This window comes from Cebus imitator, unplaced genomic scaffold (genome assembly GCF_001604975.1).
Source record: "Cebus imitator isolate Cc_AM_T3 unplaced genomic scaffold, Cebus_imitator-1.0 Scaffold4, whole genome shotgun sequence".
Taxonomy (NCBI): Eukaryota; Metazoa; Chordata; class Mammalia; order Primates; family Cebidae; genus Cebus; species Cebus imitator.
Genome location: NW_016107319.1, coordinates 8,210,045 through 8,236,455, shown reverse-complemented (window position 1 = coordinate 8,236,455; position 26,411 = coordinate 8,210,045). Strand labels below are relative to the sequence as shown.

General features: G+C 36.8%; 1 protein-coding gene across 3 annotated transcripts in view; it reads left to right on the top strand.

Moving 5' to 3' along the window:
- Window positions 1-26,411, top strand: part of INPP4B (inositol polyphosphate-4-phosphatase type II B) — an 840,435-nt gene that overhangs the window by 63,266 nt on the left and 750,758 nt on the right. The window lies entirely within an intron of this gene.

Sequence of the window (26,411 nt, the reverse complement as noted above, 5' to 3'; positions counted from 1 at the left end):
TATTTCTTTATTCTAAACAATATATTGTTTGTTTTTTCATACATTTAAAGTTATATAAATGAAAGCATTACATTTGTCAAGTTGTTCTATAACCTGCTTTTTCATTTAATGTTATATTTCTGACATTCATCTGTATTATTGCATGCACTGGTAGTTACTCATTTTCATTTCTATATAGTATTCCCCAAAATTAGTATACCATGCTTTTTAATCAACTTTACTCTTGAATTATGTTTCACCATTACAAAGAGTGCTGGATGCATATTCTCGTGCATTCTCCTATGCATGAATATATAGACACATATATATGTAACATGAAAAAATGTACACGTATGTACACACACACCTAGGATTTGTATTGTTAGCTTACAGTGTATGAATGCATGTACATCTTACTGCATAATACCAATTTGCTTCCCAAATTACATTGCCCAACTTTTGGAGTATTATTTATTGCTCCTTTTGTAGAGTTGCTATGTTTATTATTAGTCATTGTTTGATTGACATGTGAGCTTTATATATTTAAGCTAGTATTTTAACATATTACAAATATTATCTCTCAGTTGTGTGCCTTGAATTTTTACTTTTAAAGTATGATATCTTTTGATAAACAGAAGTTCTCAATTTGGTATAATCCAGGATATCTTCATAATTTGGGCTTTTCATGTTTAGGAAATCATTCCTTACCCCAGAACATTAAGTATATTATTTTCTCTCATTTTTTTTTTCAAATTGTAAACTTTCATCTTTTACACTTAGTTCTTTAATCTACACAGAATTTTTTTTGTCTATGGTATAAGTAGGGATCTAATGTGATTTGTCTTCTACTTTGTCTCAGCCTCTTTTACTGAAAAGTCCATTCTTTTTCCACAGGCCTTTAATTCAGGCCTATAATTAATCAAGCTTCCATATGTCTTTGATTCTGGGCCCTTCTTACTGCTCCCATTCTATTTGTCTATCTCTAATCTGCACAATCTTAAACTACAGTCTGATATTCTGGATACTTTATAGCTTAAAAAATCATAAGACTTCATAACTGGCACGACAGGTCCTCCTACCTTGTTTTTATTTGGTAATGTGTTGGCTATTCTTGATAATTGGTTTTTCCAACAGACACATTTCAGAATTAGCTTGTGATAGACAGATACATACATACATAGGTAGATCCATAGATGGATAGGCAGATATTTAGGTAAATAGATACCACTACTGTCACCAAAATTAATCCATTAATTCCTTCTTTGTAATTGTATTGATTCTATAGATCAATTGGGGTAGAACTGACATCTATATATTATATAATTTTCCAATATATGAATATGGTACATCTATCCATTTGTTTAGTTTCCTTTGATATTTTGAAAAGCTGTATAATATTTTCAGGAAGGTATTGCATATATTTTGTTAAGTGTAATCTTAACTACTTTGTGGATTTTTTTGTGCTATTTTAAAGTAATATCTTTATTACATTTTCTGACTCCTTGCTACTGGTGTTTTAAGATGCAATTGGTTTTATATTGTTTTGTTTTCAGTAACCCTTCAAAAATGTTTTGTTAATCCTAGTAACAAAGAGAAAGTGCTTAGCTCTGCACCCTATTCATTTATTTTGTCTTTTCTGTTTGATGTTTGAAATCACAGTTTTCTATGCACAGTTGATTAAAGTGCTTGGTATTAGCGCTATTCTTTGACTAGGACTTTGAGGCCTCTGAGGAAAATCCTTACAGATACATTTTACTTGCAGGGCTTCAACCCTAGCTGCTGCAACAAGCATATCATTTGCTTTGTTTTGCCCTGAATTCTTTTGTTCTGATCATTGCTTTGGAATATGCATCTTGCTCATAGTTCTGCTTCTCTGTTCGGCTTAACACTAACTGAGCTTCTATAGCAGCTAAATATTGGTACAGACAGTGGACTGGGTGCTAGGGATACGAGAATGGACAAGTCAGTTCTTGTTTTCTAGTAATTTAGGGTCTAGTGGACTTTCTGGCTGACTCGTTCCTGATTAAATTGTTTATTGTTAAGGATAATTTATCTTCTTCAGGAAGTTCCACTTTTGATGGGCATTTACTAGAAGCAAAACATTCTTGTGGGTGTTCCATGTGTTTTTTCCTTTGTGATTAAACAAATAAACATGTGTGTTATTCATTGGCCCATCCTTGATTCTGTGGCACTTTTGTCATTCGCTCTTTACTTCTGAGGGTGTCTTGGGATAGTCAAAGAGTTAGAAGATGAGTGTTTCGATGGAATGGACATGGTCTTCCAGCTCCTGAGTTTGGTTGCAGATATCTATTTGGTGAAGGGAGCATCGGGGCCAAGACTGGCGTATAGAGAAGCTTACATGGCCCAATTCCTTTTGAGATCTACTTTTGGTAATTTTTTGTCTTGTATTTCTAAAAATATCTTGTGCACTTCATTTTCAATTTTGAAAGTCAGAGCAGTGTTTGAATTAAGATTGGTATTGTTTTTACATCAACCTTTTACCTATGATGTGGAGAGAATCCATTCCCACTGGCTTTGTGTGGCCTAGAAAGGCCGCTGGGCTTAGATGTGTAGTCATTTTTCCATCTGAGAAGACTCTTACAACATTTTCCATTCTAAAGTTAATGAGAATATGGCCAAGAGATAAGTCACTTTTTCTCAGTACATGGTAATGGGCTTATTAGTGTCCCTGTTTAAACTCACCTTAGAGCACTTTCCATAAGCTAAGAGAAAAAGACCTTGGGACACTGATTAAATAAATTATCACACCTTCATACAATAGAAAATCATCCAACACCTAAAAGGATTCAAAGAATTATTAATGTTATGAGAAAATGTTTATGATAAAATGCTAAGTGAAATTAGCAAAATGAACTGTGTGTTTCATATTATTAACGTTCAGTTAATAATATGTATATATTAATAATAAACATTTATTAAATATATTATTTAATTACATACATTATTAAATACATTATTTATATAAATACATTATTAAAAATGTATTTATTAATAATAATAAACATTGCTGTGTGTTTCATATTATTAACATTCACTGAGATATATGAATGATTCTTGTATTTTTTTCTGTTTTGTTTTCTCCTTTAAGTTTTAAAAATTTATATGTATTGTTTTTCCAATTGGAGTAACATTTTCCAAAAAATAATAAAAAGTTATTTATTTATTTAGAGAAAGAGTCTCATTCCATTGCCCAGGCTGGAGGCACCATTATTGCTCACTGCAGCCTTGAATTCTGGGCTCAATTGATCCTTCTGCCTCAAGTAACTGTGGGACTACAGGCACAGGATCACCACATCTAGCTAAAATTTATTTTTTAAAAAAGAAAATATCACATAAATACAACCAGTGTGATGAACTGAGGCAATACAGGGCTATTTCCTTTGGAAATTTAAAAATTTGGTGCATGCCTGTAGTCCCAGCTATTCAGGAGGCTGAGGCAGGAGAATTGCTTGAGCCCAGGAAGCCAAGGTTGTGGTGAGCCAAGATCGTACCATTGCACTCCATTGTGGGTAACAAGAGAGAAACTCCGTCTCAAAAAAGAAAAAAGAAATTTGACTAATTTTAAACAATTTTTGCTTGGTTACTGAAATTTTAAGTTCACTTTAGAATTTCTTGTCAACCCTACTTGGGTGCCAGGATTGTTGGAGATGGGCTGGGAGCAGTGCAATGCGGTATGAGAACATCTGGGTGGGGAGTCAGTATTTAGGAGGATCAATGACAGCGGCAAGTTTAGATAGCTGTCAATGAGTAAGCAGCAGAGCCTGAGTGTCAGGATGCAGATTTTTTACAGGAGGGTGGTGACTCTGTAAATAATTATAGCTGAGAATAAAGGCAAAAAGAAGCCATTCATGATCCCTGGGGATGCAGCCCAGGGAGCCGAGGTATAGGAAATTCTTATGTAGGAAAATATGGTAAGATATTAAACTAGTCACTGAATTGAAGCTTAATCATCAAGAAGAAATCAAGAGCCACGTTAGTGGCAGGTCATGGTATAGGCCTATTTAAAGCCTCGATGCTGAGTGACCACAAAATAAACTCTTTCATTCTAATCCTCCCCAATCTATCTACCCCTTGCTGGTTGCCATCTACACGTACCTTTCATAGAATTTACCATATGTTTGAGCAGTAGACAATGTGCTAATGCTATAGGCAGAATCTCATCTTAATTACTGCTGTTATAATCTCTGACCCTTTAGTATACAGTCATTTCCTTCTCCTGGCAAATTGCTGAAATCAAATGAAATGAAACAAAAGCTCTTGTAGAACAGCAATATATATAACAATATATAAAACAGTCCCTTTCCACACAGCAGTAAATTTCTGAAATGAAGCCTCTATGCTTTGAAATTAAGCCTTGGTGATAAAACCAGAAAGTCATGCCCTGTCTTAGCCATCTGATTTTGTCAGATCATTGCAATATTCTGTATCTCTTTTTCCTTTCTGTAAGTACATGATGTATTTTTCTCCAGCTGTGAAGTCCAAGGTCAAAAGATAATAATGTATGTGAAAACATCAAGTACATAGTTATGTTTTATATAGATGCTAGGTATTAACATTATTATTCTTTAATTAGAATGTTCTTAAATGTGGGCAGGTTTCTGAAAACTTGTGATGGAGTTTGTGTTTGGTGTTAGAGAGTGGGAGAGGGACAAAGTGGGGGGTTCATTAACTGGTGCACCCATTTGAGATGCTGAGCTTCATATGTCTCCCTTTCAAGGTCTTAAAGGAGAAAAAAAATAGCACGTTCCTGGAAACTGGTTTACTTTTAATATAAAAAAAAGAGAGTCTCAATTTAATACAATATTCTTTTCTGCATCATATAGAAATATATATTAATATAATTTTTTTAAATAAAGCAGTTTAATATTTAATCAATTTAATTACATAAGGCTTTTTTTTTTTTTTGCTCCAGTTTATTTCTTTCTTCTATATAGGCCCCCGGCTTTGAAAATCTATTAAAACTTTTCAAGTTTCCAGGCCAACATCTTCTATTATCTGATTTTTTGATTATGGCCATTTTTGCAGGAGTAAGGTGGTATCACATTGTGGTTTTGATTTGCATTTCCCTGATCAGGAGTGATGCTGAACATTTTTTCATATGTTTGTTGGCCATTTGTATTATCTTCTTTTGAGAATTGTCTATTCATGTCCTTAGCCCACTTTTTAACAGGATTTTTTTTTCTTGCTAATTTTTTGTGCTCATTGTAGATTCTGGATATTAGTCCTTTGTCAGATGTATAGATTGTGATTTCCTGCCACTCTGTGAGTTATCTGTTTACTCTGCTGACTATTCCTTTTGCTGTGCAAAAGCTCTTTAGTTAAATTAAATCCAAGCTATTATCTGTGTTTTTATTGAATTTACTTTTAGGTTCTTGGTCATGAAATCTTTGCCTAAACCCATGTCTAGAAGGATTTTTCCAATGTTACCTTCTAGAGCTTTTAGTTTCAGGTCTTAGATTTTAGTCCTTAACCATCTCAAGTTGATTTTTGTATAGGTGAGAGATGAGGATCCAGTTTTATTCTCTTACATGTGGCTGGCCAATTATTATTCCAGCACCATTTGTTTAATATGATGCCCTTTCCTTATTTTAGGATTTTGTTTGCTTTGTTGAATGAGCACTTGGGTGTAAGTATTTGAGTTTATTTCTGTGTTCTCTATTCTGTTCCATTGGTCTATGTGACTATTTTTATACCAGTACCATGCTGTGTTTTGGTGCTTATGGCCTTATAGTATAGTTTGAAATCAGGTAATGTGATGTTTCCAGATTTGCTCTTTTGCTTAGTCTTGCTTTGGCTATGTGGGATTTTTTTTGGTTCCATATAAATTTTTAGATATTTTTTTTTCTAATTCTGTGAATAATGTTGATGGTATTTTAATGGGAATTGCATTGAATTTGTAGATTGCTTTTGGCAGTATGGTCATTTTCACAATATTGATTCTACCCATCCATGAGCGTGAGATGTGTTTTCAATTGTTTATGTCATCTGTGATTTCTTTCAGCGGTGTTTTGTAGTTTTCCTTGCAGAGATCTTTTACCTCCTTCACTAGGTATATTCCTAAGTATTTTTTTTTTCTTTTGCAGCTATTGTAAAAGGGGTTGAGTTATTGGTTTGATACTCAGTTTGGTCACTGTTGGTGTATAGAAGAGCTACTGATTTGTGTACATTAACTTTGCATATTTAAAATTTGTTGCATTCATTTATCAGTTCTAGGAACTTTCTGGAGAATTCTTTAGGGTTTTCTAGGTAAACAATCATATCATCAGCAAACAGAGACAGTTTGACTTCCTCTTTACCTATTTGGATGCCCTCTATTTCTTTCTTTTGTCTGTTTGCTCTGGCTAAGGCTTCCAGTACTATGTTGAAGAGGAATGGTGAGAGGGGGCATCCTTGTCTTGCTCCAGTTCTCAGAGGGAATGCTTTCAACTTTTCCCAGTCAGTATTATGGTTGCTGTGGGTTTGTCATAGATGGCTTATATTACATTGAGGTATGTCGCTTGTATGCTGATTTTGCTGGGAGTTTTAATCAAAAGGGATGCTGGATTTTGTCGAATGCTTTCTCTGCATCTATTAAAATGATCATCTAATTGTTTCTAATTCTGCTTATGTGATGTATCACCTTTATTGACTTGTGTATGTTAAACTATTGCTGCATCCCTGGTATAAAACCCACTTGATCATGGTGGATTATCTTTTTGATCAAAAAGTGGATAAAGAAACTGTGGCATATAAATATGATGCAATACTACTCAACCATAAAAAGGAATGAATTAATGTCATTGACAGCAACCTGGGTGAAATTGGTGACTATTATTCTAAGTGAAGTAACTCAGAAATGGAAAACCAAACATTGTATGTTCTCACTGTTAAGTGGGAGCTAAGCTATGAGGATGCAAAGGCACAAGAATGACACAATGGACTTTGGGGACTCAGTGGGGAAGGCTGGGAAGGGGGTGGGGATAACAGACTACAAATTGGGTGTGGTGTATACTGCTTGAGTTATGGGTGCACTAAAATCTCAGAAATCACCATGGAACAACTTATTCATGTAACCAAACACCACCTGTCCCCCAATAACCTATGGACATTAAAAAAAAAGTTTTCTAGCTTCTCTAATATTTTGAAGAACATTCTAATTTTACTAGTAGGTGATAGGCAGAACGTTTCTTATCAGGCTCTGGAAACTCACATTTTAGTCTCAGGTTTATCTTAGAAAGTCCATCTTCTCTTCTTTTATATGAGCATTTTTTAATCTCATGCTTTTGTTACTCTCAATACATTTCATAAAAAGTTAACTAAAATTTTATTTGAGAATTATCTTGAACTTTTTGGAATAAAGGTGCATTATTAAAGTTATTAATATTTGCTTATTTTTAAAGTTATTTGCTCTAAATGTACTAAGTGTTTATTGGCTTGAATATTATAATTGCTATGCTCTGTACCACACGGGTCAGCATTTTTGAGACATTGCAAATAGGATGATGTCTATATTTTATAAGCTGGTTTTAAGGCTTTCCACAACCAGACATGCTCCAATTGCTCCCATCTGAACTCCCAGGGCTTTTCTCTACTTTCTCTGAATTGCTCTAATCTCTGTACTCATCCATTTCTACCCTCTCTCCCTCCACCTCTCTAAATCTTGTACTAGTTTCTCTGTGACTCATTTTCTAACTCATCAGGTCTACACCAATCTCTCAGAAAGTTTATAGCAGTTATATTTACTTGGTGCTTATTCTAAATTACTATTTGCCTTTTTAGTGTGTGTTCCTCCACCTCCATATTGACAGTAGATTTTTTTGGAGGGCAGTCACTATTTCCTATGTGATATTTTTACTCTTTAAACACCAACATAATACTTTACCCAAAGCAGAGTTTGGATATAAATTTGGAATTGACCATTGTAATTTCCAATTATTGTTGCATAAACAGGCACAGCTGACTGCTCAATGTCATAAGATAACTTGGTAATATGAATATCAGTGAAACCCAGATTATGGGTGTCTCATCCGTTTCATGCTGCTAAAACACAATACCACAGGCTGGGTAATTTATAAATAAATTTTTCATAATTCTAGAGGCTGGGCAATCTAGTATAAATGTGTCAGCATCTGGAGAGGGCTTTCTTGCTGTATCATCCCATGGTGGAAGGCAAGCATGTGAGAAAGAGTGACGGGAGCTAAATTTGTCCTTTTATAAGAAATGCACTCCCACAATAATGGTATTAATCCATTAATGAGGGCAGAGCTCACATGGCTGAATCACCTCTCACTAGGCCTCACCTCCCAACATGATTGTATTGCAAGTTAAGTTTTCAACACATGGTATCTGAAGGATAAATTTAAACCCTATAAATAGGATTTCCTGTTATCCTGAACCTGGCATTTATTTCAATAGATTTTCTTTTTAGAACTCTTTCAGATTTACAGCAAAAATGAGAAGATAGTACAGATAATTCCTATAGACCCCTATACACACTTTCCCCTATTTTTAACATTTGATATGATTAACCAACAAATATTGATAGATAATTATTAACTGAAGCTCATAATTTACTCAGAGTTTTAAAGTTTTTACTTAACATGTATATAGTTTATTTTCCAGGATCCCATTCAGGATGCCACATTATATTTACTTGTCATGTCTCCTTAGGTTCCTCTTGATTGTGACAGTTTTTCCCTCTTTAAATTTTTGACAACCTTGACAGTTTTGAGGATTACTGGTTAGGTATTTTACAGAATGTCTCTCAATTTAACTTGTCTATTGTGTTTTCATGATTATACAGCAATTGTTTTGGGGGGAGCAGGGAAGAAAATGACAAAGGTAGAGTGCCTTTTTTATCATATCATATTGAGGGGACATATTGTCAACATGATTTATTCCATATTGACTTTCATGCACCTGGCTGAAATATTGTATGTTGGGTTTCTTCACTGTACAGTTACTTTTCTCTCTCTCTTCATTTTCGTATTAGTCCTTTGGAAGAAAAACACTGTATTCTATTCACTTCATACTTAAGGAGTAGGGAATTATGTTTTACCTCCTTTAGGGTAGAGTATCTACTTAAATTATTTGAATATGTCTCTTATCCCCCAATTTATTAATTTATTAAGTCATTTATATCAATACAGACTCTTGGATAATTATTTTATGCTTTGGGTTATAATCCAATACAAATTTATTTTTCCCTTAAATTGTTCCAGCTTTGGCCAAAGGGAGCTCTAACTTGGCTCCTCTATATAATCTCATCAATTTGAGGTTTTAGTTTCTGTTTTGGAACATTTTCTTTCTTACTAGGACTACAAGATGCTCTAGCCTAATCTTGGATATTTCTTGCCTCAGTCTAGAATCAGCCATTTATCTAAAGAGCCCAGGTTCCTTTTAGTGGAGAATGGTATTACAAATCAAGATTTGGGTACTATATGTATTTGTTTTTGCTGGGGTGTCATTTCATTTAGGTCCTCTAAGTTGAAAGAACAAAAAAATACGTGTATATACTAACCTGCATGCACATGCACACATTTCACATACCTCTTGCTTCTGTGATTTCAGATAAGAAGTTTGGTGTATTATTTATCCTTATTTCTCTAAAGGCAAGGTGTCCCTTCCAACCCCCTGGCTTCTTTTAGTAATTTTTGTCTTTGGTTTTATTTTTTTGAATATGACATGGCTAGGTGTAGATTTTAGGGGATTTATCCCTCTTGGCATTCTCTGAGCTTCCTGAATCCATGGTTTTGATGACTGCCATTAATACTAGACAGTTTTTCCTGCTTATTACTTTAAATATCTCTTCTGCTCCTTTTCTGTTTTCTTCCTTTTCTAGTATTCCAAGTACATATACATGTTATACTTTTTGAATTTGTTTCACAATTCTTGGACAGTCTATTCTGTTTTTTTTTTTCTCTTTACAGTTTGGTTTTGGAAGTTGCTATGATTATATCTTCAAACTCATGCTAGTCTACTTACTGGGCATCAAGAGCATTCTTAATTTCTGTCATAGCGTTTTTGATTTCCAGCATGTTCTTTTGATTTTTTCTTAGAGAGTTCATCTTTCTGCTTACATTATCCATATATTCTTACTTGGATACTTTTCTCATTAAGACCCTTAATATATTAATTATAATTATTTTATTTTTTATCTGATAATTCTAAAATCTCTGTTATAGCTGAATCTCATCTGACAGTTCCTTTATTTCTTCAGACTGTGTTTTTTCTTGCCTTTAACCATGACTTGTAATTTTTTACTGAAAGATGGGCATGATGTATTGGATAATAGTAAATTTAGGGGGCAGTTGATGTTTTTCTGACAAGGAACTTAGCTATATTTAATGTTTGCTATAGCTATAGGTAGCAGAGGCTTAAAATTCCTCTAATTTTCTTGTCCTCTTCTACTCTGTTGTCTTTGGGTTTCCCTGAGAACTCCTTTTTGAGTAGCACCTGTGTCTTCTTGATCTTCTGAACATCATTCATTGTCACTATGCTGGAGCCCTATTGGCATTGCGGTACACGTTTGATTAGGGAGTGTATTCTATAATATTATTATTAAGTCTGTCTTTTAGTGAGGCTGTGTAACTGGGCTGTTACGTCCACAAATATTTCTTAGCTCTTTTTTGTTATCTCTGTAAGTGAGGAAGGAAGGCTAAAGGGGGCTGGTGTTGAATAATTACCCTACACAGGTCAGATAAAACTCTGGCAAAGTCTTTTCTGGAAGACTTTCGTATGAAGAATGCTATGGATGCATTGTAAAATGGTCACTCTTCTCTTTTATCTGCAAAAAGAACATTTTTCTCATATCTTTACTGTGAGGACCTGTTTGGGTTCCTGGAGGTAAAGTCTACCAACTTGCGGGGTCTTCTTAAATTTGGTCTCTAGGAGTTTCTCTCTCTCAAGCTAACCTGCATTTAGCATCCAGCAATTCATTAAAATTATCGGTTAAGTGCTTCTAGAAATTGATGGCCCCAGCAGCTTTTGCTCCAGGTAAGCTCTTCTTGGTTGTGACTCTATGTATTTGCCTGTCCTTTCAAATTTGTGGGTGGTGGTTTGCCCTGTGACCTCAATTTTCTGGTTGGTGTAAAAAACGTTCTTGAATTTTATTTATTTATTTTTGAGATGAAGTTTCTCTCTATTGCTCAGGCCAGAGTGCAGTGGCATAATCTCAGTTTACCGCAGCCTCCTCCCCCTGGGTTCAAGTGATCTCCTACCTCAGCCTCCCGAGTAGCTGGGACTACAGGTGCATGCCACCATGCCAGGCTAATTTTTGTATTGTTAGTAGAGACAGGGTTTCACCATGTTGGCCAGATCTGACCTCAGGCAATCTGTTCACCTCAGCCCCTCAAAGTACTGGGAGTATAAGCATGAGCCACTGTGCCTGAGTTCTTGATTTTTAGTTTGTTCTTGATTTTTAGTTTGTTCAGCTTTCTTACTTGCTCTAAGCATGAGAGTGATAACTTCTAAGCTCTTTACATGCTGGAGGTGAAACCAAGTCCCTGGCATTTTTTTTTAGATTGAAAAGTCTTAAAATTTCTTCTTCTTATAAACTAATTTGTCTCATTCTTTGTAGTCCAATGATGTACCTTTACCTGTTTGCAAACATTCTGCCTTTCCTCTTACCCTGCTGTATATTCACTATTTGCCACCCAGAACCTAGTACATTAGGTTCTTAACCCACTTCAATAATTGGTAAGAAAGAGTTGGGGAGGATTGGGAGAAGCAAGTAATATGCTACATGAAGTGTTATTACACTCTCTACTCTTTTTAATGTGTATTTCTGTCATTTTAATGTTTTGCAGAGTACACAGAGGATTCTAAATTTCTGTTTATCATAATCCCAGTGTTGCAAAATGTGATATTTAATAAAATTAATCTTCCACAAGGGATACATAAAATGAAACTAGAAACTAAAAGCTAAGAGAGAAGAGGGGAAAGGAAGCCAGGTCAATAAAAACCGTCTATGCGTGGTGCCTCTGTATTCCCCTTAACATAAATATTGCCAATATGGAAGATACCCAATTTAACTTAATATAAGCTTGCTTTAAAAAAGGTTAGAAAGACAAAAAGTATGAATAAGTCATTTCGGCTCAACCAATGACCAGCAAGTAAAGCAATGGCCTTTCTGTAGTAAATTTTTAAAGGGCAGTAATTAGATTTTTGTTGTTAAATGCTTATTTTCTTATGCAAAATCCATTTTCATGGGGCTTTCTTTTATTTTGTATTATATTTTATATGTTTAATATTGCAATATCAGTGGTGCACACCTTACATGAAGATGTAAATCCTAATTTACAAAGATTTATTTTTCACTGGATGTATAAATTCTATGATTATTTGCAAAATCATCCAATTTCTAATTTTATATCTTTGGTTTTCTATACTTCTTAAGTTTCACTTAATCACAGATGGGAAATTCTCATTAATTCTACCATAAATAATCCAGCTGTTGTTTTTATATTATCCATGCCAATGAATGACCTGAATGTTTCTGGTGATAAGAAACTAATCACTTCTTAAGATAATCAATTTCATAGTGAACAATGCTGGATACTACATGGTTCTCTCATAAAGTGACTGAAAGCTGTTCCCTCCTTTGTTTATCTATAAGGAGTGAGAGCCTGTTCTCAGCAGCACAGCTAGTGGGATGTGGGGAGGTGAGCCCTGCCTGTGGACATGGGATAAACACTTGAAAGATGACTCATCAGCAGAGACAAACACGCGAAGGACAGTAAAGTGCAAGTTTCCCTATAATTTGGAGGGAGAAGAAGTCCGTTAGTCATCCTCATAGGATGAATCTCTCAATGAAACACTTCATCCTGTTCCCACTTTCCTAACAACCACTCTTTCATTGATACCCAGCCCCATCACTATCTTGCTGAAAATCTGCCAAGTTTTGAGAATATCTCAAATATACCTAAAGAACCAAAGTAATGATACCATGCATTGTTACAGCACTTTTTAGCTCACAAATTCAGTGAGTATTATGAGATTGATTTCTCTAATGCCTCAAGGTCTCAAGATAAATGAGCTCATAGACACTCTCTATATTCTCATTAATTTTATATTCACAATCGAAAAAGAAGCAATCACATAGCTTCTGACACCTTTATGAGAAGTACATTAAGATCATATTCAGTCTAGACAGAATCAAATTTTGGTTAAAATTGGAAATCCTCTCTTCCTTTTTTTTTTAGATGGATTATTGCTCTGTCGCCCAGGCTGGAGTGCAGGAGTGTGATCTTTGCTCACTGCAACATCTGTCTCCCGGGTTTGAGCAATTCTCTGCCTCTACCTCCTGAGTAGCTGGGATTACAGGCACCCACCACCATGCTCGGCTATTTTTTTATATTTTTAGTAGAGACAGCATTTCACCATCTTAACCAGGCTGGTCTTGAACTTCTTATCTTGTGATCCACCGGCCTCGGCCTCCCAAAGTGTTGGGATTACAGGCATGAGCCACCATGCTCAGCCTGGAAATTCTCTTTCTAGAGTGATGAATGCCTTAATTTCTTAGTGCTAAGTGTCTGTGTCTTCAGCATTTATCATGTCAAACATGCTGTGATTTTCTTTTCTATTTCCTTCACCATTTTGTATTTTGATTAAGTCCTGTTGATTCTATTGCTGAAAATTCATTTTAATCAATTTCTTTTTCTCAATTTCCTCTGATATTCAACCTTAGTTGAAACTCTCATGACCACTCTTCTGGGATGTTTTTGAAGGTCAGAGATGAGAAACTCTACTTGCTTTTATCATAGTGAAGATTCAGATACTTAGCTTTATGGAATTGACCTTAATAAACTGTGAAAATAATGTTCACTTTAAAGAAAAGATGTAATTATCTCTAGATTGAACCTGAACTTATTTAAGCTGTCATCGAGGTGGCAAAAGTTGCTCTATTGTTTCTTGGCTGTGAATATAAAAGTAATGGCATTTATTTAGTAAATATGGGCTCATTTCTCTGAAGAGCACTGCATTTTGGCCACGTCTTCTCTGATCTGCTGCAGCCTTATTTTCTGGCTCTACTACCTTGAAGTTTAGTCTCTGGCTCTCTTTCGTTCCCTTTTGTGGTATCTGCCACTGTGACCCTGTTCTACCGCACAGGTTTAACTATTAAGCTGGTGTAAAAATAATGGCAAAAACTGCAATTACTTTTGCACCAAACTAATACCTTCTCTTGGTTTTCTTTTTATCATTTCTGCTTTTGCTCTTTCATTCCTTTCCTCCCTTTATTCATTTTTATTTCATTACAATCAAATGTTTAGTCTTCTGTTGTTTAAAAGCCAGATATACCCCCCTGATCTCTTAGATGGAGCAAGAACCAGTGTCTTATGGTTTTAGATGCTACCTTTTATGTTATAAACACGCAATGAAGGAAAAGAGGGAGGGGGTGCTATTCCAATATTGACCTCAGTGTACCATGTTGGTACAAAATAATAAATAATAATAGCTGTGAGTCATGGATTTGTAGAATGGAATGAAAAAAATTCTGATAGGATAGTAAATGTATCACTAATGTGTCATTTTCTTTTATTATAACCTCTTTTGGTCCGTACTCTTGATTGTTTTAAATGTTGTGAATTCATGTAGACCCCAAATCATGTGAAAGGGGTATTCCAAAATTTTGTTTATCAATTACTGACTTGGGACTTAATATAATTGAAACATCCTTACCAATGTTGTTTGGGGTCCTAGAATAACTTAAAAAATACCATTCAACACACAATAGTGAATCTAAGGTATACATTTAATACTTTTAATACTTGTTACTGGCATTTATAAAATTTTCTCAGGAAAAAAAAGTTTTGAGTTTTATCTCAAGATGCCAAGGAGATTTGGCTGTGATTCTGTTAGGGACTGTGTTGGAAAGGGCTGTAGGAGTGAGTCACCTAAAAATCAGAGGAATGTTAACTCTATTTATGCATATGGAAAGTTACCTTTTCCATTTATGTAAAAATATGCAAACTGGTAATCTAGCTTACTCTCTAGCAGCTGCATTGATTCTTACATTCATGGGGGTGGAAAAGTATTAATGTTTTGAATTTAGACCCTCAATTGTCTAATTGTATATAGGAACCAATCTCATATCCTAAATTATGTCACATGTTGCTTACATGAGATTTTACATGGTCAGGGAATCACAAGTCATGAAGAACTATAGATCTAGAAAGAATATATGGAAAATGAAATAACCCTGAACATCCTTGGTAGATAAACCATATGAAATTCTTTCAAAAATAATGATCTCAACAAAGTAGTGGTGGTAAGTTGCATCCTGGCCTTGTCAGAATCATAAACAACGCGAGAGACTGCTTTAGTCCTTGATATCTTCTTCCAACTCCCAAGACACACTCAGCTGAGAACCTTCTATGATAAGTCACTGGTACTGATGGAAGTGTGCCATACTGCTCAGGAGTACTGGGTGGGAAAAATTCTCTAATGATGAGTTTATAAGAGAAGGGTAATCAAATGACAGAAATCTATGTTGGAAAACCTTGAGATGTTTCAGAATCAGAAACTTTATGTAACTTGCTGGGTTTTTAAATTAAATAATAAAACAGGAATAGATACCTGAAAACAAGTCATAAGTATCGAAAGAAATCATTTTTGCTTTACCTACAGCCAGCGTGGCCTTGGATGATTAAAACTCCTATATTAGTTGTGTATGCAGAAAAAAAGATGAGTAAGAAAGGATGTGTGCTTGAGGCTGGTGGCTCAATAAAATGCAAAGACTGAAAGGAAGATAAAAAAGTCAACATTTGTTGAATACCTATTGCTAGGTCAGAGACTTTCACATATATCATCTCTTTTAAATTCCACAATTCTTCATACTGAAGTTTACAGCATGTCATTTTTTTCAAATGAGTACATTGAGGTTCAGCTTAAATAATTTTCTCAAGGCATAGCTAACATGGTATAATAGTAAAATCTGCCCTCATGATTGTGAAACCTGTGCAGTCACACAACACCATGTCCTCAGATGGGCCCCAAACTTGGTTTAATGCTCTACTATCACTGTCTTGAAATTCTTAAAAATCTTTGAAAAAAGAGCCCACATTTTCATTTCATACTGAGTTTTACACATTACAACATAGCCAGTCCTGCTGATAGGCTGTGCCACTCTGTCTGTAGTTAGTCTCTAAAGACACACTGTGAAAACTCTTTCCTGTAAGGCAGATGTAGAGATAGAGAGGTGGCCCGGGGCAGACACGGCCAGAACTTTGTGTTCTGGAATCAAGATTTAGGCTTGGGGGATGTGGGATGTCGCTCCCTCAGAAGAAGAATCATTGCCTCATATGATAGTATAAGTAGTTTCTGGCTGCTAACGTGGCTTGCTGTATTATACCAGTTTTCTATGGTTGTGTAACAAATTACGGCAAATTTAGAGACTTAACACACAATTATTATCTCAGAGTTTCTGCAAGTCAGGAGGTTGGGCATGGCTTACTTGGATCAGAGGCTCAGGGTATCACTAGGGTGCCATCAAGGTGTTGGCTGGGCTGCATTTTTTTTTTCTGGCGCTTAAGTCCCCTTCCAACCTCATGTGGTTATTGGCAGAACTCAGTTCCTTGGAATTGCAGGACTCAGACCCTCCCTTCACACAGACTGCTAGGACCACCAAATTTTGGACATACATTCATAAGTGTAAAGAAGGCAGTGGGGAAACTCACTCCCTATCTGCACCTCTATCATGTATAATTTTTACATTGCTTTTTAGTTGCTTCAGGAATAGATCAGATTATAAGCAATCTTGAACTGAGTTCCAGCCACTACTCAGGATCATCTTCAAATTCAGGCCAGAATTCATGTCTGGACTAGCTTACTAGTACCTGGCAGACCTGGAGTTTAATCTCAGATTTGTGAGACTCTAAATTTTATACTCTACACTAGGATAGATCTAGATCTCTAGGCTCTGGAATTTATACAATTTGCGGTGTCCATTTTGAGCAAGAGAACACAAAATTATAATTTACAATATTCGATATAAACAGAATGTTTAAAATGGGAGGAGACATCACAACAAATCATTCAACCTTGGAGATTTTGGTATCTATTTTCTAATATCTCTAAGCACTTTGCCAGAAATGCTTATGTAGAAATGCTTCCTTTTTGCAGCCCAGCTTCCTTACATATACGTAGAATGTTCTATAGTTTTTGGCAACTTCCAATGCCCAAGGAAGCCAGTGGAAACGATGAGCACTGAAGTTTCATTAACTTCCCTGGAATTGTGCCTCTGCTTTCCACTATATCCTCAATACTCAACAAGCAGTCCACGGACCAACAAACACTGCTGTCACTGGTGGGAGTGTATTAAAATGCAAAATCTCTGGCCCCTTTCATACCTGCTGAAGAAAACCCTTCATTTCAGTAAGATCCTGGGTAATTATATGCACATTAGTGGTTCAGAAGCACCACATTATACCACATACTGAGCAGGACTACTCCCTTTATGAGCTACACTCAACTTGTGTTTTCTTGGTCAGAGTGAGGGGGCAATAGACCTTAGCCCACAGCTGATAACAATCTTGATAAGAAATACTAAGAGGAAGTCAAACTGCTTTGAATTAATACAAGTCTCTAGGGTCAGACAAATTACATCTGTGGGGTAGAGAAATAATTTATAGCTGTGATTAGAGAAGCACTGCCAGTAATCTCAAGAGTCACAGAGGACCAGAGAGGTGCCTTTTTTTTTTTTTTCAAACAAACAAAAAGATGAATTCTGAAAATTACTGGGTAGCAAGGCTTACAGCAATTTCCTACAAAACTCTGAAAAGAACTATTAAACAGGTAACTTGTCAGCTCTTCGAAGTAGCAAGAGCAATCACCAGGAATCATGCCAAATTAACCTCATTTATTTTTTTAAAGTGTGCATCTAAGACCTGGCAAATCTATAGGCATGATAGTTTTTAATGATACATTTACAGATTATATGCAGAAATGTGGTACAAATAATAGCACAGCCGAATGAATGCAGGATTTTAGAATAATTGTCTCTTATAAGTTGAATAACAAATAGTTTAAGGAAAGAAGTTTGAAACAGTTTGAGGAAAAGAGGGTCCCTGTGTCAGTCAGCATTCGTTCAGAGGAGAAGAACCCCTAGGAATGATATGAAATAAGGGATTGATTACTGTATAGGGATTTGAGCTTATGCAGTCGTAGGAACTATTTGAAGTGTAAAGCTGTTGCCCCTGCATTTGGTGCTGGGCTTGAAGTGAGCATGGCAGGAAATCTGGAAGAAAAGATGGATGTGAAATGGGGCAGAAGGAGGACAAACCTGAATGTGTGAGGATGGTTTGGATCCTGCTTCAGCCTCTAAGTTTCCAATTCCAATGATGCAGGCATCTGGAAGGAAACAGAGAAGCTGAAGGAGCTATAAGCCTAGCAGCTGCCATGTGCCAGTGAGGCCAGCCAGCAGATACAAGTCAGATCTGTAGAAGCCTCAACAGGGCTTGGTCCCACCCAAAATCCTCCCAGCATCAAGATGGGTGATGCTTCCCTCTTGACTTCCAATCTCACATAAATTTCTCTTGTGGCCAATCTTAGCCTCAGTGGAAAGAAATTATGGGAAATGTAGTTCCCACATAGCTGAGTTGACATAGTTCAAAGCTATAGAGCCATACAGCCAAAAGAGCTCTGTCCTTGGCCCTGTCCTGCTGATTGCATTTAACAAATGATAAAACATGCTGGATGGCAGAACTCAAGAGATACATCTAAATCAACTGACTTCTCATGCTTCAAATATCACATTTAATGTGAGATGCCCTTCTTGACCATGCTCAGTGAACTAGCATCTCAGCCCCAAATGTCCCCCCATGTATTTCCAGACATTGCTCTATTTTTCCATGGTACCTATTAGAATCTGTTATATATAATTTTTGATTTATTTATGTTTTGTCACCTCCATCAGAATGCAAGTGCCATGAAAGAAAGGACATGGCCTGTTCTGCTCAATACTCAATTCACAACACCTAAAATAGAAGAGCACATGGAATGCATTCAATACACACTTAATGAATATTTAATTACATTTGATAAGAATAACTGTAAGATTGTCTATTAAGAAACAAAAAATCAGCTACATAAGTAGAGAATGGAAGCTATCTAAATCAAGAACAATTAATAAGAGAAAATAATTGTGGGCTTTTCTCAACAGCAAGCACAAATTGAAAATCAGGGTATTGAAAAATTAATACATATATCATTTGTGTTAGTAGAAACAAGGGAAGTAATAGTCACATTGTTTTAGGATTCCTTCTGTGCCGCTTCCCCAGCCAGAAATCTCTGCAGCTGTGTCCACCCGTGTCTGGTCATTGCTTGGGCCTGTGGTGCTTGCTCTGCCCACTTGGATCCTATGCCTGCTGTGGCTCTGAGCTCAGTCGGTGGATGGACTGGACATGCCGTGAGCAGCTTCCATGTTGGGCTCTGGTGCCTAGACAAGGGGAACACAGTGGCGCCCAAAAACTTGGAGATGGCAGCAATTGCGGAACCCCAAGGGGTGTTACAACGCTTCCTCAGGGAATTCGAAATCTGAGACCCAAAGAAATGTTGCAGGTCTTCACTCTGGTAGCCTGGCAGGCGGAAGCATGTTACAGCTCTTTTATTCCTGCTGCCTATAGCTCTGTGAGTTTCAGGCTCTTGTCCTGTGACCAAGAGGGATGATGTGCGCAGACACCAGAGAGTGAGTAAGGCAGAGAAGAATTTTATCGAGTGACAGAAGGAACTCTCTTAGCTGTGTGTGTGTGTGTGAGAGAGAGAGAGAGAGGGAGCGCTTCACTTTGGTTGTGGACTCTATCTGCAACTGGCAGCTCAGTTTTCCGGCTCTAAACTGTCTTTGGCTTGATGGTTGGTTTTCACCAGGAATTAATCCCTGTCTGTTTAGGAATTTGCGTGTCTCCTGTCGATACCAACATAGTATTTCATGTCAGCACTCCCCAACCTTTTTGGTACCAGGGACCAGTTTCATGGAAGACAGTTTTTCCATGGACTGGGGAGGGGTGAGGAGGCAATGGTTTTAGGATGAAACTGTTCCACCTCAGATCATCAGGCATTAAATTCTCATAAGGAGCATTCAACCTAGATCCCTCACATACACAGTTCACTATTGTTCGCATTCCTATGAGAATCTAATGCCACTGCTGATCTGACAGGAGGCAGAGCTTGGGTGGTGATGCTTGCTGGCCCACCACTTGCCTCCTGCTGTGCAGCCCAGTTCCTAACACTCCAAAAACTGGTACAGGTCCACAGCTTGGGGTTGGGGACCCCTGCATATGCTCTATATGGAAAGACATAGATATATTTTAAAAGACAAAGAACCACCATACCAATAGGCCAAAAAAGAAACATTATATGATCAGATCAGTTGATGCTGCAAAAGCATTTGACAAAATCCGATACTCATCATAAAAACTCTTACCAAACTATGAATAGGAGTATTCTTAATATATCATCTACAAAAAACTACAGTGAACATCATGCTTAATAATTGGAAATGAGATATTTCTTCCTAAATAACATATGTGATAAAGGACTTCTATCTAAAATATATTTAAAAAATGGAACATTCAAACAATCCAATATTTTTAAATGGACATAGATCTAAATAGACATTCCACTAAAGAAAATATACAGTATGGTGGCTCATGCCTATAATCTCAGCAGTTTGAGAGTCCAAGGTGTGAGGATTATTTAAGCACAAGGAGTTCAACATCAGCCTGGGCAACACTGTGAGACTCCATCTCCATTAAAAAAGAAAGAAAGGGCTGAGGTGGGTGGATCATGAGGTCAAGAGATCGAGACCATCCTGGTCAACAAGGTGAAACCCTGTCTTCACTAAAAATACAAAAATTAGCTGGGCATGGTAGCGTGCACCTGTAGTCCCAGCTACTCAGGAGGCTGAGGCAGGAAGAATTGCTTGAACCCAGAAGGTGGAGGTTGCAGTGAGCCAAGATTGTGCGATTGCACTCCAGCCTGGGTAACAAGAGTGAAACTCCCTCTCAAAAANAAAAAAAAAAAGAAAAAAAGAAAGGAAGAAAGAAAGGAAGGAAGAAGGAAGGAAGAAGGAAGAAAAGAAAGAAAGAAGAAAAAGGAAAACATGCAGATGGTAAAAAAGAATACAAAAGGATATTCAACACATCCACATGGATGTAATAAATGATTTAATAAATAAATGAATGGTGGACAAAGACAAGTATCTGATGAAAATGAATTCTAAATATTATATGCTGATACTCTACCTTCATGAAGGTTAAGCATAACTATCCCTTTTTTTAACTGTGGGCTCTGCCTAATGACTTTTGTTCAAAGAGTACAGTAAAGAAGAATGTGTGGAGGAGAGTAACTTTACAGAGGAGAATCCTGACAACTGCTGTCCCACCAAGTGATCATGGTCACCATCAACAGTGATAAGTCATGTTTATACTGTGTTCCCTTGATAAGATGTGATGAAAATACCACTTTACCACTGGTTTCCCTCCATAAGCCTATAACCCCTGTTTAATTATGAGAAAATCATCAGAAAAATTTCTGTTGAAAGACATTCTACAAAATACTTGACAAGTATTCTTCAAAAGTATTGAGGTCATAAAAAACAAGGAACCTGAGAAACTGTCACAGTCAAGAGGAGCCTAATGTAATAGCTAGATGAAATCTAGACATTAAAAACTAAGAAAATCTAAATAACATATGGACTTTAGTTAATTATATCAATATAGGTTCACTAATTGTGACAAATATACTATACTAATGTAAGATATTAATAATAAGAGAAACTGCATGTGTGAGGTATGTGAGAATTCTACCCTATTATGGCAATTTTTCTGTGAGTCTAAAACAGTTTCGAAATAAGTAATTCATTTAAAAAGAGACAAACATGATGTGTGGAAGACAAAATCAATGAATAACTCTAGTAAACAGCTTGCAAATGGAACAGGTGATTTAAAAATGAAAGAGATAATATTGATGAAGTACTTATAATCAAATAAGTGTTTATGAAGTTGTTGTAGGTGAAGTACTTATAATTGCTGCCTTAAAATATTTTAGGTGTTGTATGTAAGGGGATCAGGCTCACTTTAGTTTCCAGTGGCAGAAAAAGAACAAATTGATCAAAGTTCCATGGGAGCAGATTTCAACTTAGATTGAAAAAATAATTTTATGATTATGAAGCTGTCCAAATATAACTCGCCTGCCTTGGAGAGGAGTGCAGCACTACATTTTAATGATCTTCAGACAGAGGCTAAAGAAATGTCATAGTGAGGAACAGTTGAACAAGAATGAGCCCGAAGGTGTCTTCATTTCAGATGCTGTGATTACTGATGTGTTGTTAGCCAGCACCTCCAAATTGCACTGGTTCAGGTGGCTCCGGGCGGGCCTCAGAAACAAGTTATTTACTTATGATATCCAGATGGCAAGTTTTTCTCTGATCATCTTGGAGTTACACTCTCTGGATAGAAAAAGAGAAGTAACTGTTGAGCACTGTGAGGAATGGATTAAAGAAAAGCCTCTGAGATTTTATTTATGTACATGTACTCTTCTTTTCTCTTAAAAAGAAAACGAACAGAAAGTTAAAGGCAACGAAATGGAGACATAAAACAAAACCCCACCGTGGTTTTAATATTGGATGTTATCATCTCGGTTTTAAATACTATCTGGTAAAATGATGCTTGGGGCCAACTCCAGTGAATAGGAATAACTTTTGGAGAACAGCACTGTTATCCATGGGAACAGATGGCTCCCACTCTCCAAAAATCCAGATCAATTTCATTCTCTTCTGGGGAAACAGCAACAGCAGAAATTTTAGTCAACACCCTTCTGATAATACCGGAGAAATAGTGTTTTCTTGCTTATGTGTTCCCATGCCTGTGCATTTCTTCTTCACACATGTCTACTTTGTGACTCATGCTTTAAAAAATTACAGAACCTCAGGAATACAGAAATGAATATGAAATTATGATGTCTTCTATCACATCTGCTCTCTAAGAAGTGTATTGCATTGAAGCTCAAGCTGCTTTAAAATTTTAGCTCTTCCAGTAATAATAATTGAGCTCATAGACAGTAAACCTCACATCAAGAAACATCCTAGTGCACCCAATGCATAGAGAGCAATGTGTGTGTACATGTGTGTGTATATATGTGTAGCTCATGTGAATTTTAATAATAAACTGTATATTCCATTAGAAAGTTTTGCCACTTTAGAATATAAGTCCATGGTAAGTCGAAAATCTGTCATTTATGGGTTCTGTATTTGTCGGCAATGGTTTGCATATAATAGTAAGTGTCAATAAGGTAATTTTTTTAGTATAAGATACAAATCTTTGGAGTTTATGTCAGCTCTTGTGCCACACTAGAGTTCTAACTTCTTTGCTAATGTTAATTATTAATATTAACTCATCTTTTTCTTATCTCTAGTCTAGGAGGATGCTTTCCTTTTTACTCTCCAGCATCAGTTTCTAACAGCATCCATTGCCTAAGCCCTTAAGATTTAGACCCTAATAACAATTGTTAGATTGTGTCTTTTTTTTATTGCATTTTAGGTTTTGGAGTACATGTGAAGAACATGCAAGATTGTTGCATAGGTACACATTTGGCAGTGTGATTTGCTGCCTTCCTCCCCTTCACCTATGTCTGAAATTTCTCCCCATGCTATCTCTCCCCAACTTCCCACCCCCCGCTGTCCCTCCCCTATTTCCCCCCAACAGACCCCAGCGTGTAGTGCTCCTCTCCCTGTGTCCATGTGTTCTCATTGTTCAACACCTGCCTATGAGTGAGAACATGCGGTGTTTGATGTGTTTGACTTTCTGTTCTTGTGTCAGTTTGCTGAGAATGATGGTTTCCAGGTTCATCCGTGTCCCTACAAAGGACATGAATGTGTCTTTATCTTTTTAAAATTGTTTAACTTTTTTTTTTTTTTTTTTTGGACAGAATTTCAATCTGTCACCCAGGCTGGAGTGCAGTGGTATAATCTCAGCTCACTGCATCCTCTGGCTCCCAGGTTCAAGCAATTCTCATGCCTCAGCCTCTCGAGTAGCTGGCATTACAGGTGTGCACCACCACGCCCAGCTAATATTTTGTATTTTTAGTAGAGACAGCGTTTTGCTGTGTTGCCCAGGCTAGTCTCAAACTCCTGAGCTCAGGCAATTTGCTCGCCATGGCCTCCCAAAGTGCTAGGATTACAGGCGTGAGCACAAATTGCACCCAGCCAGATTGTGTCTTTAAAGCATCACCTTTCATAGAATCAATTTGCCTTCATCCATCACTCACCCTCCTTTGGACAGCTACTTTCATTATCTGTGCACGTCAATTTCCCTATGTAGACTTCAGACTCCTTTCCTGTTGGGTCTGTGTTGGATTTATTTGTTTATTCCTTCTTGAGCCATGATGGTGTTTTGCATTTGCTTGTGCACCTTCCTGCTACTGCCCACACTGGACTTCAGCTCCGTCCGGTTTCATCCACCTACTGATATCTATGCATTATTTATGGGTGTTCTGAAATGTGATAGCCTGTGAGAAACAGATTGTTCAGTTGGAATTAATCACAACTTCAACTCCACTTTGCTTCATTCTTTTTCACAGCTATTTCCTTCTGCTGTGTATTTTATTTATTGATCACTCACTCCCACCCCAGGGACACATGCCTCCACACACTCTGCTGTCAGCTCCTTAAGGACAGGCATCCTGGTTGTCCCAGCGCAGGACTAGTATCTGCTTCACACACTGCACATACCTCATAAGTTTGAATTGAATGAATGACACATTTCAGGACCTTATTAAGATCGTTTCAAAACCATCTATTCCCTGATGACTCACAGACTTTTATCTCCAGCCTGGACCTCCCTTTACCTATCTTGTACTCACATATCCAAGCATCTGCTTAATTCCTTGGCTTTCTAATTTGAATCACAAACTTATCATGACCAGAAACTCTTGATTTTTTTTCTCTTCCTTATCTCAAGTAAAAGTCAGTACCATTTACAGCACTGCAGTACCCCTCAGGCCAAACCTGAGCATAAATTTTGCTTTCTCCTTTCCACGCTGTATTCATGAATAAGTCCTGTCAATTCATTACCAAAATATGTCCAATTCTTACACATTTTTATCATCTCCTTTTCCACAGCCTTGGTCCAAGCCACCGTCATTTCTTACCTGGAATAGTACTGCCATATCCTTTCCTGAACTATATTTAGAGCCCCCTAACTGGTCTACCTGCCTTCATTATTACTCCCCTAAAATTGGTTCTCCATACATTTGCCAGAGAAACTTCTCTAGGGTGTACATCAGATCATAGCATTCCCATTTTAAAACTCATCCAATGACTTTTACTTAGAGTTAAATGTAAATTTTTAACCACATTATCCAGTGACCCACTTAATCTGACCCCTGAGTAACTTCCGGCTTTTCTCTCTCCTCTTTGTTCTACCCAGTTTCTTTCCCTCAAACATGACAAGGTAATTTTTTCTTGCATAGGAACTTCGTCCTTGTACTTTGAGCTTGAAATGCCTTTCTTGCAGACCTTCTCCTTCAAGTTCAGAATCCTTCCCTGACCACCTTGGCTAATGAGCACCTTATGATTTCAAATCCTTTGTAGCCTATACTGAGTGCAGGACTCATTTGTTACCCGCACTTTCCAAATAGAATGAGATATCTACAACGGTGCTTGCCTTAATATGTAGTTATTGACTAACTACTAGACTAATGCCATCTTGGTGACAATATGCATTGCTGTCTAGGTGGCTGGATCATTTTCCTGTGCTGAGTACCGTGCCCTGTCTTGGAGCTCTCAGTGCACATCACAGCCTTTTCTTATGCTTGACTGTGAGCCCCTTGGAAGTGGATACCACCCTTGTATCACCACTGCCTCTCAGAGAACTTGGCACAGATGGGTACATGTGTTTTCTTTTTAATTCTGTAATCACTCTTTCCTCTTTCATCCTTTTTCTAATGGAATTGCTTGTTAGTTATAGGAAACTTAAATTCTTATTAGAGCCTTTTAAAACTGAGATTGGGGAATTGATGAGGCCTATAATTGGTAAAAGAAACTCTGACCTAAGGTACTTGCTTAATGAAAGAATGTAGTAGGAGGGCAGTGGGAATGGTTTCACTTAATAGAGGAATGAAGATTTGATGCTTCTTGTACCAGCTTATTAGGCAGGAAAACCAATGCTATTAATTCACTGAAAAAAATGATCTGTCAGAAAAGTTCATCTTCTCTATAAGCTGAGAGACTGGCTTAGGTCTCTTCACAAATTGCAGCCCCTTTATTAATATTAATGTGATTAAATATTTATCTTTATTATAAAACTTTAGATAATATACGTTAATATTATAAATGGAACATTGATATTAGACCTAGGTTGCTGGCTTTACTGCCAACCAAGGGAATACATCAGGTTCTTTGGCAAAGTCTTGTGACCAAGAAGTGATCTGATTTTGTA